The sequence below is a fragment of the Cervus canadensis genome, chromosome 6, assembly GCF_019320065.1.
Source record: "Cervus canadensis isolate Bull #8, Minnesota chromosome 6, ASM1932006v1, whole genome shotgun sequence".
In the NCBI taxonomy this organism is placed as follows: domain Eukaryota; kingdom Metazoa; phylum Chordata; class Mammalia; order Artiodactyla; family Cervidae; genus Cervus; species Cervus canadensis.
Window position 1 is genome coordinate 94,728,429 of NC_057391.1, and position 14,401 is coordinate 94,742,829.

The 14,401-nt window shown below is 48.2% G+C and overlaps 1 protein-coding gene across 9 annotated transcripts in view; it reads right to left on the reverse strand.

Annotated features, from left to right (window-relative positions):
- The window catches only part of FOXN3 (forkhead box N3), a 438,293-nt gene that overhangs the window by 181,898 nt on the left and 241,994 nt on the right, over window positions 1-14,401 (reverse strand). The window lies entirely within an intron of this gene.

Consider the following 14,401-nt stretch of genomic DNA (forward strand, 5'->3'; position numbering starts at 1 on the left):
AGGAAGAGGGAACTTCAAAGGTCTTGCTTGAATAATAAAATTCCATCCGAATCACCATGTGCCTAACCCTGACTTTCCCAACAGCAGCCCAGGAACTATCCTGGTGGTCCAGTGGCTAAAACCCCTCACTGCCAATGCAGGGGGCCCAGGTTCGACTCTTGGCCAGGGAACATTAGATCCCACATGCTGCAACTAAGAACTGGAGCAGCCAAATAGATAAATAACAATAAATACTGGAAGAAGAAGAAAAAAGAGAACAGCCCATTTCAGAGCCTGGAGGAGGCCTTGTTTAAGTGAGGGGTCCTTAGCGTCAAGCCTGTGGCATCACACATTTCTGAGTTCTGAACCCAGATTTTTTTCAAGCACAAAGAATCCAGATCGTCTTTCAGCAGGTAGGGAGGGACACCATTTGGGTGACTCTCTTCTTGAGGGATTAAAAGGAAACACTGAGATTTCCTGGGAAGAAGAAGCAAGACCGGGAGGAGGGAGGAGACGCGTTCTGTTCTCACCAGAGAAGAAAGGAACGGGGGAGAAGGCTAACGAGCTGCTGCCAACAGGTTTGAGCCCGGATTAGGTATCTGGTGGAGAAGACGCACAGTGGCGTGCTTCGGCCGGCCGCAGGGAGAACTTTTCCCACTACGAGGAGGGAAGGGAGAGCCGAGCGCTTTACCTTTCAAGGGCTCTGTTCTGCAGCAAGTGTCCGGCAGAGACTGCCTTTCAGCAAGGAGCAGAGGGAGGCTTCTTTTCAAAGGAATAATGAAAGGGCCAAAGCGGGTGCGATCCTGGCTGGCACCACCTCACGCGCATTTGCATTTTCTGTGGCAGCTGACGGAATCTGGTGCTCTGGAGTCAAAGGCCTGGAGTTTCTGACCCTCCCGTCCCAGCGTCGCCTGATGGGTGGGCTTCAACAACGACCCGGTCCAAAGAGTTAGGCTGTGTGACGGGGGCGGGGGGGTACACCCGGGCCTGGGCAGACAGATGTGGGAGGAGCCGAAGGCCAGAAACAGCCCCTGTGCGAACCAGCTAGACTGTCCCAAGAGGGAGGGGGTACAGGCCCCCTGCTCCTGCCGGTGAAGAGAAGGCGGGTGGTCAGGCACTTCCTCTAGCATCCCCGAGCAGCTCCAACAACACTCCTGGCCCGAGTTTCCGTCTGGGCTCTGCTTTCCAAGGGCCACTGCTGCCGTTCAGCCGCTCAGTCGTGTCCCACTCCGCGACCCCCTGGACTGTAGCCCGCCAGGCTCCTCTGTCCATGGGTTTATCCCGGCAAGAATACTGGAGCGGGTTGCCATTTCCTTCTCCAGGGGATCTTCCCAACCCAGGGGTGGAACCCAGATCTCCTGCTTGGCAGGCAGGGTCTTTACCACTGAGTCAGCTGGGAAGCCTGCTTTCCAAGGGCAAACATTGATAAATGTCTATTGAATAACACCTGTATGCAGGGTGAAACCACAGGGGATGAGAACTCTCAGAGGATCCTGGTTTTCACAGATCTTAAATCTAGTGGAAGTTATGGAAGAGAAAATATAAAAAGATGTCTTACTATGCAAACCAGAATACAGGGGGCCAAACTGGTATGCAGCGGGCGCAAAAACAAGACCGTACAATTATCAAGAGAGAGTCTTGAATGGTGGGGAAGGAGATATTTAAATGCATTGATTTTCCACGGGTCAGGCACAAACGCATCTGATACAGCCTTTTACTTCATTTAATACACATGACACCCTGAGATAGCTGTTCTGATGTCACAATAGGAATGGCAACATGGAAGTTACCCAGAGATTTCAGGTAACTTGGCCAAGATCACATAGCTAGTGAGTGGCCCAGGCAAGGTTCTAGCCGGCAGCTCCTGCTGAGAGGAGCTGGGACTTGCTCCAGGCCCGGTCTGCTGGTGGTCAGCCTGTGATGCCAGCAGGCCCTGGGGGGCTCCTGGGCACACGTCTCCGTGCCTCCCCTTTCTGGGATCACAGGAAACGGTCTTCACCCAGCCTCCGTGACCATCGCTGAGTTCTACCGCGCAGATTTCGGCGGTCGTCATTAGGGAAGGGCGGGGGTGAGGGCAAGACCCAGCTTCGCGGATACTGACACCTCCTCCAGGTGGGAAAAGTTACGGTGCGCCGCCCACAAGCATGTAGACCCCAGACCAGCTGAGCCTGAAAGCTGACGATGCTGACTCCTACTGACCTCACCCCCAACCGATCAGAAGAAATGTCCACGAGCTGATCACGCCCGCATTTACTCTAAAACCTTCCACTGTCTTCCCCAAGATGGGATGCTTGGTTTTGAGGACATCAGCCCACTGCGTCCCCACTCACCTGGCAAAGCAAGAGAGCTACCCTCTCAACTGTACCCCAAACTCTGCCTCTCTTCACCCCAAATCCTGGCGCCAGCGTGCAGAGGGGCTGAGCTTTCAGGACCACCTACAGGAGCTGGAGGGGCCTGGGGGCGGGCAGGTGGGGTTTGCAGGCTGGGTTCCTGCACATGAGGCAGGCGCTCTGAGGCCCAGGGCGGCAGACGGACGTGGTCAGAGGCAGCGAAGCTCAGCAAAGACGGGCGTCTCGTCTGCCTTCCGGTCTACTGTGGGGCAGGAGGCTGACAGGCGGAGAGGTACCGCACCCAGAGGCCTTCAGCTCTTTAAGTCTTTTCCGTTTTTCTGTCTTCTCACTGCTGTTCCAGACTTGCCTCTTCCTTCTGAGGTCATCACAGCTGCTGCATACATCCATCTGCCTGAGGACCACTGTGAGGCCAGGCGGGGGTCTGCCAGCCCGGGGAACTCACCAGAGCCCATCAGAACAACCACCGCCAGTGGATTTCTGCTGGGAAGTTTAAAAGAGGGGGAATCTCTTTATGTTCCTCAATTTCTCTATAAGCAGAAAAGGGGAAAAAAGGGGGCATCAATTTCTAGCTCAAAAGAATCCTAAGATACTTAACTTAGCTCTCTTTATCATTGGAGGAAGAGAGAGCCACTAAAATTCTCCTGTTTCCTCTGAATGCTTTTTTTTTTCCCATTCACTTTCATTCTTGCCAAACTTGGGGAGTGGGGGTCATGGGGGGGTAATTGAGTTTATTAGAGAGACATGGGTGGCTAGCAGACTTTGAACAAAACTTTCCACTTAAATGTAGATAAACACACCATGAACATGTCCCAACTTAGACAACCGTGATTAAGCAACTCAACCTAAGCAGATAAGGATTAAAACATGTGTCTCAATGGTTTGTGGATGCTTTCACCAGATGGATGAGAAACCAGCAAGCATTAGAAATTATGTGGGATTCCCGTGCTCCTCACACTCCGCCAGCACCTTCCACGCAGCCTGCGGAGTCTCAGAGATGGTCTGACAGATACCGCGACGCGGCTCTCGGAAGAAAACAAAAGGGTAAGAACTCGAGCAGAGGCTGGCCCACAACAAGTGACGCCACGGAGGAAAGAGCGGCTTTGGCGCGTCCACAGAGAAGGACAGAAAGGCTGGGTGCGGCTCTCCTCCACTGGGTGGGTAAACGGGGGAAGGTCTGCCTGATTTGACGGACAGCTTTTGGAAATGATCTTCTGCTTGGCAAAACATCTCAGATAATTCTCTTCCCATGGAAGGAAATGCAAAGAAGTGTCACTAAAACAAGAGAGGTAATCACAGGGCAGGAATCACAGAGCCGGGCGACGCAGAGTGCACAGTAACTAAATTAGTCCCATTATGGCCTTGAGATCTGGCCTTACCAATCTCAAGAGGGAGAGTCTGACCTCTCATTTCTGAGTAACAAAGCCGTGCCTGTCTTTCCTGGGTTTTGTCTCCAGCCTACACAGCGGGCTTGGAGAACTATAAACATCAGACACTTCATCCCTCTCCTGTGCTTGCGGCTCAGCAGACCCAGAAACAGACCACGAAGGCGGAAAGGGATGACCGTGCCACTCTCCCAGCAATAATTCTGTCTCTTCGAGGGATGCTGGCAGCTGGCCATCTCAACGTGACTAGCACCCCAAGGGCAGCTGGTTCGTCTACCCACTACCCAAACATTCACCCACCCACTCAGCTGCCCATCTACCCAAACATTCACCACCCACTCAGCTACCCATCTACCCATTCACCACCCACTCAGCTACCCATCTACCCAAACATCCACCACCCACTCAGCTACCCATCTACCCAAACATTCACCACCCACTCAGCTACCCATCTACCCATTCACCACCCACTCAGCTACCCATCTACCCAAACATTCACCACCCACTCAGCTACCCATCTACCCATTCACCACCCACTCAGCTACCCATCTACCCAAACATCCACCACCCACTCAGCTACCCATCTACCCAAACATCCACCACCCACTCAGCTACCCATCTACCCAAACATTCACCACCCACTCAGCTACCCATCTACCCAAACATTCACCACCCACTCAGCTGCCCATCTACCCAAACATTCACCACCCACTCAGCTGCACTCAGCTACCCACATTCACCCACCCACTCAGCTACCCATCTACCCAAACATTCACCACCCACTCAGCTACCCATCTACCCAAACATTCAGCCAGCTCCTGGTATGTGTCTGGGATCGTTAGATGCTGTTCTGTGGGGGAGATCTTTCTTTAGTTGAGCCTGAATCTTTCTTCCTGTAACTTAAACCCACTGGAACCAAATCCCTCCCAGGGGAAGCTGAAGACGACTGGCAGGCTGACCTTTGGATGGTGTCTTCTCCAGATCACACATTCCCAGCTCCATCACAGTGACACCTGGATTCCCTTGCCAGCCTCACCACTTTTCTCTGTATCTTGGAGTCCCCTGCCCATCTGGTCAGAAATGTCCCAGTGAAGACCGGTCCACAGTGAAAGTGGGAGTTACTGATCTTAACACCACTTGTTCTCATCTTTTATTGACATAATAAAACACTCATCTGCCGGGAGCCGGCACACGAGATCCCACCCATGACAAGGTCATGAGGGGAGAAAACCTGACGGGCAAGGCAGATCAGGTTTTCAGGGGTTTTGAAAAGGCCAGCTCACAAGATCCCACCCATGACAGGTCATGAGGAGAAAACCAGACGGGCAAGGCGGATCAGGTTTTCAGGGATTCCGAAAAGCTGCCCCCGGCGCTCACCTTAAAGATGATATCTGTCTTTCTGATGCTTGCTTAAATAGACTACTCCCTAATTTCTGTGACACAGGCAGAAGGCCTTCCCCGATCTCTTTCCAAATAAGAATCAACTTAGAACTTTAATCAATAAGTTTCCCGGGTGGTGGTATTTTATGAGATTATCCAGGGTGAAAGGAGTGTTTTAATTTAAACTCCTTTGCTGGTATTTTAGTTTGTTGGGCAAATGCGTCTATGCCCTTGGTACTCATATGCATGACTGCTTATAATACCCTAATCATAAAACAGCATAAAGAACCTGATCACATAAAGGCCCTAATAGACACAGAGCCCTTCGGGGAGTGAGGAAGCCCTATTAGAAAACACAAGAAAAATTATTCTTAAAAGTGGTTATTGGGTTAACATTTGCTTGCTGTGTTTTTACTCTTAATGTGCTAAGGTTGTGCAGTAGAAACCATTGTTAATATAGTTATAGATCTAGAAAAATAAGAGCTTAGCCCTAGTGTGGTAACAATGAGATGGTTGTCAATTGTCAACCAGGAGTGCTAGGCAGAGGCTGCCTCACTGAAGCCGCAGAGTCTGTGTGGGGTAAACTTCTTAGATAAACTCAACTGACAACTTCTACAGAAGGATTAATTTTTGTGTTAACAAGGTTATACTTCTACTCTGCACTGTTGCCCTATGAGACTGCTACCTTTCAGTTAAGGTCACCATAGAAACAGAAAATAGGTTTACATTCACCTGACCTGCATAAAATGTTAATGGGCCCCAAGGCCAGAAGATAAGGGACAAGACCCTCATAAACAAAGAAGTATGCAGAAAACACCCTGGTTTCATGAAGAACAAGCTGATGTAATGTTAAACTATCTTCCCCTTAGAGATGTACTAACTTAGGGTATAAAAGCCATGGTAAAAAATAAAGCCTTGCCAGACTCCGCCAGACTCGGCCACACCCCCCGTCTGGTCACTCTCTCTCTCTCTCTCTCTCTCTCTGTCTCTCTCTCTCCCCCTCGCAGACTTGGCCCTATCAAGGCTGGTCTCACGTGTCTCCTCTCTCTCTCGCTGATGCCGTTCATCCTGAGGGTACCCCCTGGATCCTGCCGAGGCTGGACCCTGGCACTCATCTTCAATTAATATAACCTAAAACTGCCTACAGTATACCTCTGACCAACATAATCCACAGCATAATGTACTCACAGTACAAAAATTTTTCCCCCCTTCTACGGTCGTCAAGTCTTTTAAGAATGGTGGGCTCCAAAGTCTGATCTAATTACGCCTCTACTCCTCACCCCCTTCCCCTTTAGTCTATAGAATCCAGGAGTATTCGGTATAGCCAGAAGTTGGAGAAAGGGGCGTCCTAGACGGAGCAGTGGCTGCTTTTAATTTTCTATTCTGATGAAAACTTGCCCGTTTTACACCGCTGCAAAACAAAGAGCGTGCAGTCTGTTCTTTCACAGTGTCCATCGTTGATTTCATGCGGTTCTGACAGCTCTTTCATATTTCCAACATGCAGATCGATGTCTCTCCCTCTGAGAAGGTGAGGGGGCTGCCAAGCACGCACAGTGCCGGTCAGCCCCTCGTGCCTCATCTCCGTCTCCTGACAAAGCCTCAGATGCGGGACCAGGGATCCTCCAGCTCTTCCCCTGGCTCTTTGGAGACGCAAATAAACAGGAAGCAAACTGGTCAAGACCCCAGACTCCTAGAGAGCCCACCCGCACTTCAACTTTCTGACCAGGCATTAGAGACACAGAACCTCTTTATTATCTATCATCTGTGGAGTTAGATCAACAGGAATGTATCACTAGTAGATTTCAAGAGAAGCAAACGCTTCTGTTGGCAGAAGACCAACCACGGGCGGAGGGCACCCCAAGAGTTCAGAGGATGGAAAAGGGCTCAGCTTGGCTCTCCGGGCTGTGAGTTTCACTCTGCACCTGAGTAACACTGATATAATCAGCCTGGCTGCTTAAACATTCAACTTTCAAAGTGAGTGTGAAAACAGAATGAAATTGGATGACTGGGCACAATATTCATGCGATACACCTGGTACGTAAGAGCTCAAAGATAACAGACTATTTTCCATTTAAATAAAACAGTGTTGGATGGAATGAGGATGAAACATACAACGGATAGCACCCTGCAGGCAAAATGTTGATATTAAAAATATTCTGAGACCAACTCAGAAAACAGAATGGAAGTCAGCAACAGATAATATGATTTGATACAAAAATAAAAGTATAGCTAACTAAAGGATTTTTAAAGTTCACACTGTAATGAGCTTTGTTTTTTATATATGAGTGAATTCCTATCATTTTAAGCCTTTTCTATGACCCTTCTCCTCCAATTTTTTAACAAAACAAAGAAGTACTATTATTAGAAAATCTTGTCATTCAACCCCCTGTTCATTTTGTCACAATAATTTAGCACATCGTTCTACATATTTAGCACAATAAAGCTTCATACTTATTTTTTAAATTTAATATTCTTTAAAAAATTAAGCACACAGTTACAATTCAATGCATATGCTTTAAAAATACCTACTACCTCACCATTTTTAATTACACTTACACAAATAAGTGTATTTACTCTGAGGAGCTTTTAAAAAGATATTTATGGTTTCCATCAAATACATTGCTTACAAGTAAATATAAGGAGTGTAATGTGTAATAATGACGCTACTAAACTCTCACATTCACTCCTTATGCTTGACTTAAAAGTTGCAATGACACAACCATCTAACAATTAAACTCCTTCAATAGTTAACACTGATTTTATTTTGTGACTCTGCAGTTCTGCCAACAATCAAATGCACATCACTTCGAATAACTGGAATGAAAGATGTCTTATAAGCTAAATCACTGGATGTTCTCCAAGCAATGAATAAGCTATTCCTTGCTGTGTGCAAATTCAGCATTTTAGTGAGGGAATTAACATGGGCATGTTAATAAGCTTAACATTCTAAGGATTTTCTAATCTTCTAATTGTCTAAAAGGATGAGCTCCCTAAACACCTTCCCTTTCCCACCTCCTCCCAAGGCCATCTCCCATCTGCCATCACCACGTCTCTCCTTCAGCCAAGGCTTCCTGACCTGGTGAGGAACCACTAATGATGCCCTTGATTCAAGCATGCACTGACCGCTCTCTACAACTTCTATATCCTTAGCAGTATTACTCTGCTACGTAGGCATTTTTTAAAAGATTATAAAGAATAAGCTCAAAGCACATGAATAGGGCAGCAGGCAGGATTTAAAAAAAAAAAAAAAAATCATCTTTTTGCTGAGTCAGCACTGAAACCAGCCATTTTCATTCAGACCCTCAATATCCAAAAGGCCAAAATCTTCGGAGAGGCCATTAACATATCTTCTGCGACTCATTTAACTGTTCTGAAGAAGCAAAAAGAAACTTAAGGAGCTAAATTATAAGCTTAAATGTTTGGAATTTTCTTTATTTAAAAAAAAATTAGCTGAGAGCAATAGAAACTTCCTTGGAATGTTTTGAGTCCGTAAACTTCAAAGTCACCCAGATAAAAAACCTTCAGACCTAGATCAGCAAATAAAAGTGTTGTGCGTGCTCAGTAGCTAAGTCAAGTCCACCAGGCTCCTCTGTCCGTGGGATTTTCTCGGCAAGAATACTGAGTGGGTAGCCATTTCCTCCTCCAGGGGATCTTCCTGACCAGGGGATGGAACCCACGACTCCTGCATTGCAGGTGGATTCTTTACCACTGAGGCACCTGCAAAGCCTTCAAATGTCTTGTAGGTTTTTGTAACTCTGTACATGTTACAGAGGCTGTAACACTTCACACAGAACATAAAATATGTTGTCATTATTTTTAAAGTGAAGATATTTAAACAGAAAATGAAAGGTGCATTGGTGAACAGAAGTCCTCTCAACAGGGGTTTACACTTGTCTAAAGTCCAACCGTGGCTTGCCCATCACGTGGACCACTGGCATATAAGTTGCTCAGATTTCCTTGGAAGTTCCAAGGAAGCATAAACCTATAGTAACTCTGGCTCTCAAATTAGGCATATTTGATTAAATTTCCTTTCTCTGAAAAAAAAAAATCATCCAGGAAACTACAAATCATACTGTTTGATTCACTGTAAAACCTGGTCCCACCTATGGTGAGAGATGATTAAAACATTTGTTTTTTTTTCTGTAATCTGATTTTGGATGGGTCCCTATCCCAGAGAAGATGCTACATAAGATCCTATAGATAACTTCTGAAAACAACCTGTTGTCATAAACACTGCTATGGAACACCCACTATTTACAGGGCAAGAATTGAGTATTGTAAAGTTTAAGGGCCCCACACTCTAAAGAAACAAAATCTTAAAACCGAGGTCACCCACTGGGAAACTGTTTATCTAACCATCAGACATGGAGAAAGATTAGCAAAGGAGAAAAGTCCTAAAAAGTTGGCGGGAGTGTAGACTGGAACAGAGTTTAAAATCAGAAGGCAATTTGGCGATCTTTATATCAAAAGCATTAAAATACGCATATCCTTTAACAAGAAATCCTTGTTTCTTGAATGAAGGAGGGGCAGAGGCAACAAAAACATGAAAATAGATAAGAAGAACTTTCTGGAAGAAGTATGAAGCAAGAAACCCAAACGCACCCTCTCCCCTCCTCCTTCCAGGTCTAGAGTCTGTACATCACGCTGGCGAAAGCTGGGAAAAGAAGGAAGCTGAACTGCGTGGGCCGCTAGGCCTCGGGGACCCTTCCCAAGCACAGCTGAGGCCCATTCGTGGAAATAAAGTTCCGAGAACCTACAGAGAAGCCCCTTGTACAGCCCAGGAGATGCTGGGGGGAATGAGGTAGAAGCCCTGATGTCAGCTCTCCAGATGTCTCGTCGCGATCGTAACAGTGACTCCAAATGGGTCAGGCGAACTGCTGTGCTTTCTACTCTCCATCGTGATGGAAAGGGCGTGGACACAAAGCTGACGACTCAACCAGGCTGTGATCTGGGGACTGCTTTCTCTTTCACAGCAAAGCTGCAGAGACGGCGCCAAGAGTTCTCAGCCCTACACTCGGTCTGCCTGCAGTTAACACCGTAGGTCACTGCGGAACACTCGTCACAACTGAGGAACCCACACAGGTGTGTCACCATCGCTGCAAGGAGCGCCAACCAGCCCACCCCACAGGAGATCAGGCCTGGGTGTGCATCGGAAGGACTGATGCTGAAGCGCCAATACTCTGGCCACCTGATGCGAAGAGCCGACTCATTGGAAAAGACCCTGATGCTGGGAAAGAAAGGCGGGAGGAGAAGGGGACAAGAGAGGATGAGGTGGTTGGAGGCATCACTGACTCAATGGACATGAGTTTGAGCAAGCTCCGGGCATTGGTGATGGACAGGGAGGCCTGGCTTGCTTCAGTCCATGGGGTTACAAAGAGTCGGACCTGACTGAGCGACTGAACTGAACTGAACTACACACATTATTCCTATTTCACTAGTTTTCCCCTAATGTCTTTTTCCTGTTCCAGGAAACTATCCTTAGCCATGCCTGACTCTTTGTGATCCCAAGGACTGTAGCCCGCCAGGCTCCTCTGTCCGTGGGATTCTCCAGGCAAGAACACTGGAGTGGGTTGCCATGCCCTTCTCCAGGGGATCTTCCTGACCCAGGGATCGAACCTGCGTCTCTTATGTCTCCTGCCTTGGCAGGCAGGTTCTTCACCACCTGTGCCCGTGGGAGGCCCAGGAACCTATCCAAGAGATCCATGTCCTTGCAGCCTCCCCTGACCCGTAGCAGCTTTTCTCAGACTTGCCTTGTTTTTGATGACCCAACACCTGTAAAGCCAGCTGATCAGGTATTCTGAAGGATGTCTCCACCCCCTCCCCCTTGGGGACAAAACCCTGCCTGGCACCTTTCTCTGATTGCACTGGAGTTACGGATGTTGAGGAGGAGGACAACAAGGGTGGAGTGACAATTTCTCGACGTTGTATCAAAGGTGCGTGCTGTCAGCTTCACATCACAGACGGTGTTAGCTTTGATCACCTGGCCAAGGTAGCAACTGCCAGGCTTTCTCACCGGAAACTTCCTTTTCCACCCCCATTTCCAGATACTGCTCTTTGGAAATAAGTCACCAAGTGCAGCCACTCAAAAGGTAGGGAGTTAAAACTCCAATTCCTTGAACAGACAAATATCTACATAAATTACTTACAATTCTTCCATAAGGGAAATTTGTCTCTACTCTCATTTATTTGAGCATTTATTTGTATGCTCAAATATAAATATATTTGATTTATATAGTCCACTATGAATCCATTATAGTGTGGATTCATACATACGGATTTCATATTTGGGGTTAAAACCCCAATGCCATGCTATTTATTTCTTGTTTGAGTTGTCTCAGCTTTGGCTACTGGGGCAAATTCGGGTAGACCTACGACATCCTTGTTTTCTGAACACTTCCTTAACTTTCTGCTTTTCCGTATTTTTATCAGTGAGATGCCTTACTTAAAAGCTGTTAGGGGGTGAACTGTGTATTCAACCCCCACCCCACAGAAAAGTTTCACGTTAAAGTCTTGGTTACGAGTACCTCAAAACGTGACCCCATTTGGGAACAGAGTCATCAGAGACGTAATGAGTGCATCATACTGAAAAGGGTGTCCCTGAATCCAGGATAACCGATGTCCTTACAAAAAGGGGAGACGTGGACACAGCACACCAGAAGGACAAGGCGCACGACCCTGGAGACGAAGGCAGAGGTCAGGACGATGCTTCTCACAAGCACCCGAACGTGGACCCTGGCAAACAGAGGCACGAGGTTCGGCGCGGCGACATTCAGCGCTCTATCTGGACGTGGGCAAGGTTGGTGGGCAGTGCTTTCAGATGCTTCGTCCTCCCTGCAGTTTCCAGCCCCCTGCCGCTCGCTGCAGAGCACCCCTTGCCCAGCGTGCCTCCGAGTCCGAGCAGTAACCGCCCGTCCAGCACAGTCACCACTTCAGATGCTGAGGACCAGCTCGGGAGATCCAGGTGCTTCCCAGGTGCCCTGCGCAGCAGTGCACCCCGCGGGGTGGACAGGTCCCCCGCGTCACAGAGGACCCAGCGAGACCACCTCAAGTCATCACGTGGGGCCCCTGTTTAACGACTCGCTTCGTCCCTCTTGCATCTTCCCCAAGTCACGTCCGCAAGTGCCCCAAGGCTTTAAAACGGAACCGAACACATCTCCGTCAGCTGTACAGATACTGTCCAACCCTCCAGCACTTTGGACCCTTAGTACAACCTTCCACACTAGAGGACAGCGAAGCCAGCTCTTGGCTTTCAGATGAAGGGACCGCAGTCCCCAGGAAAGAGAAGGTGACTTGTTCTTACACAGTTAAGACAGGGAAGAGGCAGGCTAGAACCTGGGATGTCTTCTCACCCCACATCCAGGAACCTTTATGAAGGTGAAATCTAAGCCCTGGCATGGGTAGAGATGGAAACTTTTTCCCCTACTCAGTCATCTGGGAGAAGAGGAACTGGATGTGACAGACTGGGATCTGGCGCATTTTTGTTTGGAAATTATCTTCATCACACAAGTTCCAGTTGGTCTGTGCTTTTACGCCTATGTTAAAAAATCAAATGCAGTCATTAAGCTTAGGCCAGCACGTAGAGCCTCTCTCCCGAGTATGCATTCCTCTTGTAACCCCTAGAGCCCTACCATAATCCTTCAAATTATTCAGTAATTACTGTGCTTCCCCTGGGGTCGCATTTGGCAACAAAATACTGGTCTAAATGAACCCACGATATGACCCAGAGAATAACACTTATGTTCTTAACTTCTTAGAAGCAAAAGGATATGAAATACTTCCGAGGTACAAGCTGGGAGCAAAGTGAAGGGTTTGCTGTGGGGGTTTGGAGGGTGAGGGGAGCAGAATGACAAAAGGAATATGAGAACCTGGGAATTACTCCAGTAATGAGGGCCCTCCTCTCCCCCATGAACCTCGTGTATCTGGCCAGTCTCCACTCCAGTCCCAGCTTCCTCCCATTTCAGGAGGGGCTACGGCCACAAGGAAAAAAACCAAGCATATGGCTCTGCCCTTCTGGACATTTCTACCGTGTTGTCTGGGCTGGTTTGGAAAATCCCATTTCATCTCCTACAGCTATATGACCTCAAGTTGTCATTTCCAATAAAGTATGCTTCCACTGATTTTTATGAACATAGACAAAAGCGGCTACAGTCTTTCCCCACCCTCCCCCAGATCTTTCAAACCAACTGTAGTTGCTATGTAGGCTTATTTGTTTCTAAGGCAACAGCGTATATCTAAGTACTAACGGCCTGTCCTTTTGCCAGGCAACAAGCAGCCTTGTGATGCAACTGCACCTGTCTCAGCTACGCGTTACTATGGAGACGCTGCAGTTGCCATGGCTACCATCACGCTAATCGCCTAGCAAAGGCAGACATACAGCAGTCTTCTCAGAGAGCCCAGCTGTTCCTCTCCGTCTCTTGCTGAAGACTGATTGTCCAGGGCCTGTGATGGAATGCTTCTCCACCGAGACGCACAAGAACTTCATCAATGCTGTTTCCCAGGACCACTCTGTGCTCCCTCAGTCCAGGGAAAGAGTCTGTAACGATGCTGGCTGTGAAACCACGGCCATGTATGAATTCACGCCGTTCCTCGTGGGTACAATCGTGGAGCCCAAGGCTCACGTATCCTAACTGGGTGGTGACAAGGGAAACATCTCTACACATTAAAGAAAAACAGCAACAACACTCTCTGGGTGGCACTGAGGGACAGACGTCTAACCCAAGCACTATGCAAGAGAAAACCCATTTTAAGAACTGGTTCTATGTTATGTGGCTACTTTTACAGACTCTAACGTGAACCGATTTTTTTTTTTAAGTGACAGGTTGCATAACCTCCCCTCCTATTCCATCTCTGTAAAAACGGCATCCATGACCTCACTGTCTGAAAACAAAGGGGCATGCGAGGAGCAGTCCAAGTCTCTATGGTCCTTTGCTGTTTTCCTCGAAGAGGCAAACACCAAGGAACCAAAACAAAGCGATCGCCCCGGGGCACCGTCCACATGGAGACGGGGAATGGCAACAACCCAGGGCGTCCTTCCCTCAAACAACTGGAGACACTCTCCCTCAGAGGAGGGGAAGGCAGACATCGCTTACCCGACTCATTCCTGGACTCCCATCCCTACAGACCACCACATGCTCTGACGCTGAGGCTGTCAACTTTCCTGTGCAAATGTCTCTACCCAGGGAGACGTTATTTCACCCACCACGGAGCCTTCCAGAAGGAGACGTGTTCCTCCCAAGCAGCAGACGCGGTAAGGTTTGCAGAAAAGACAACAACGGGTAATGCCGCCAAGAATACTTAACTTCTTTCTCA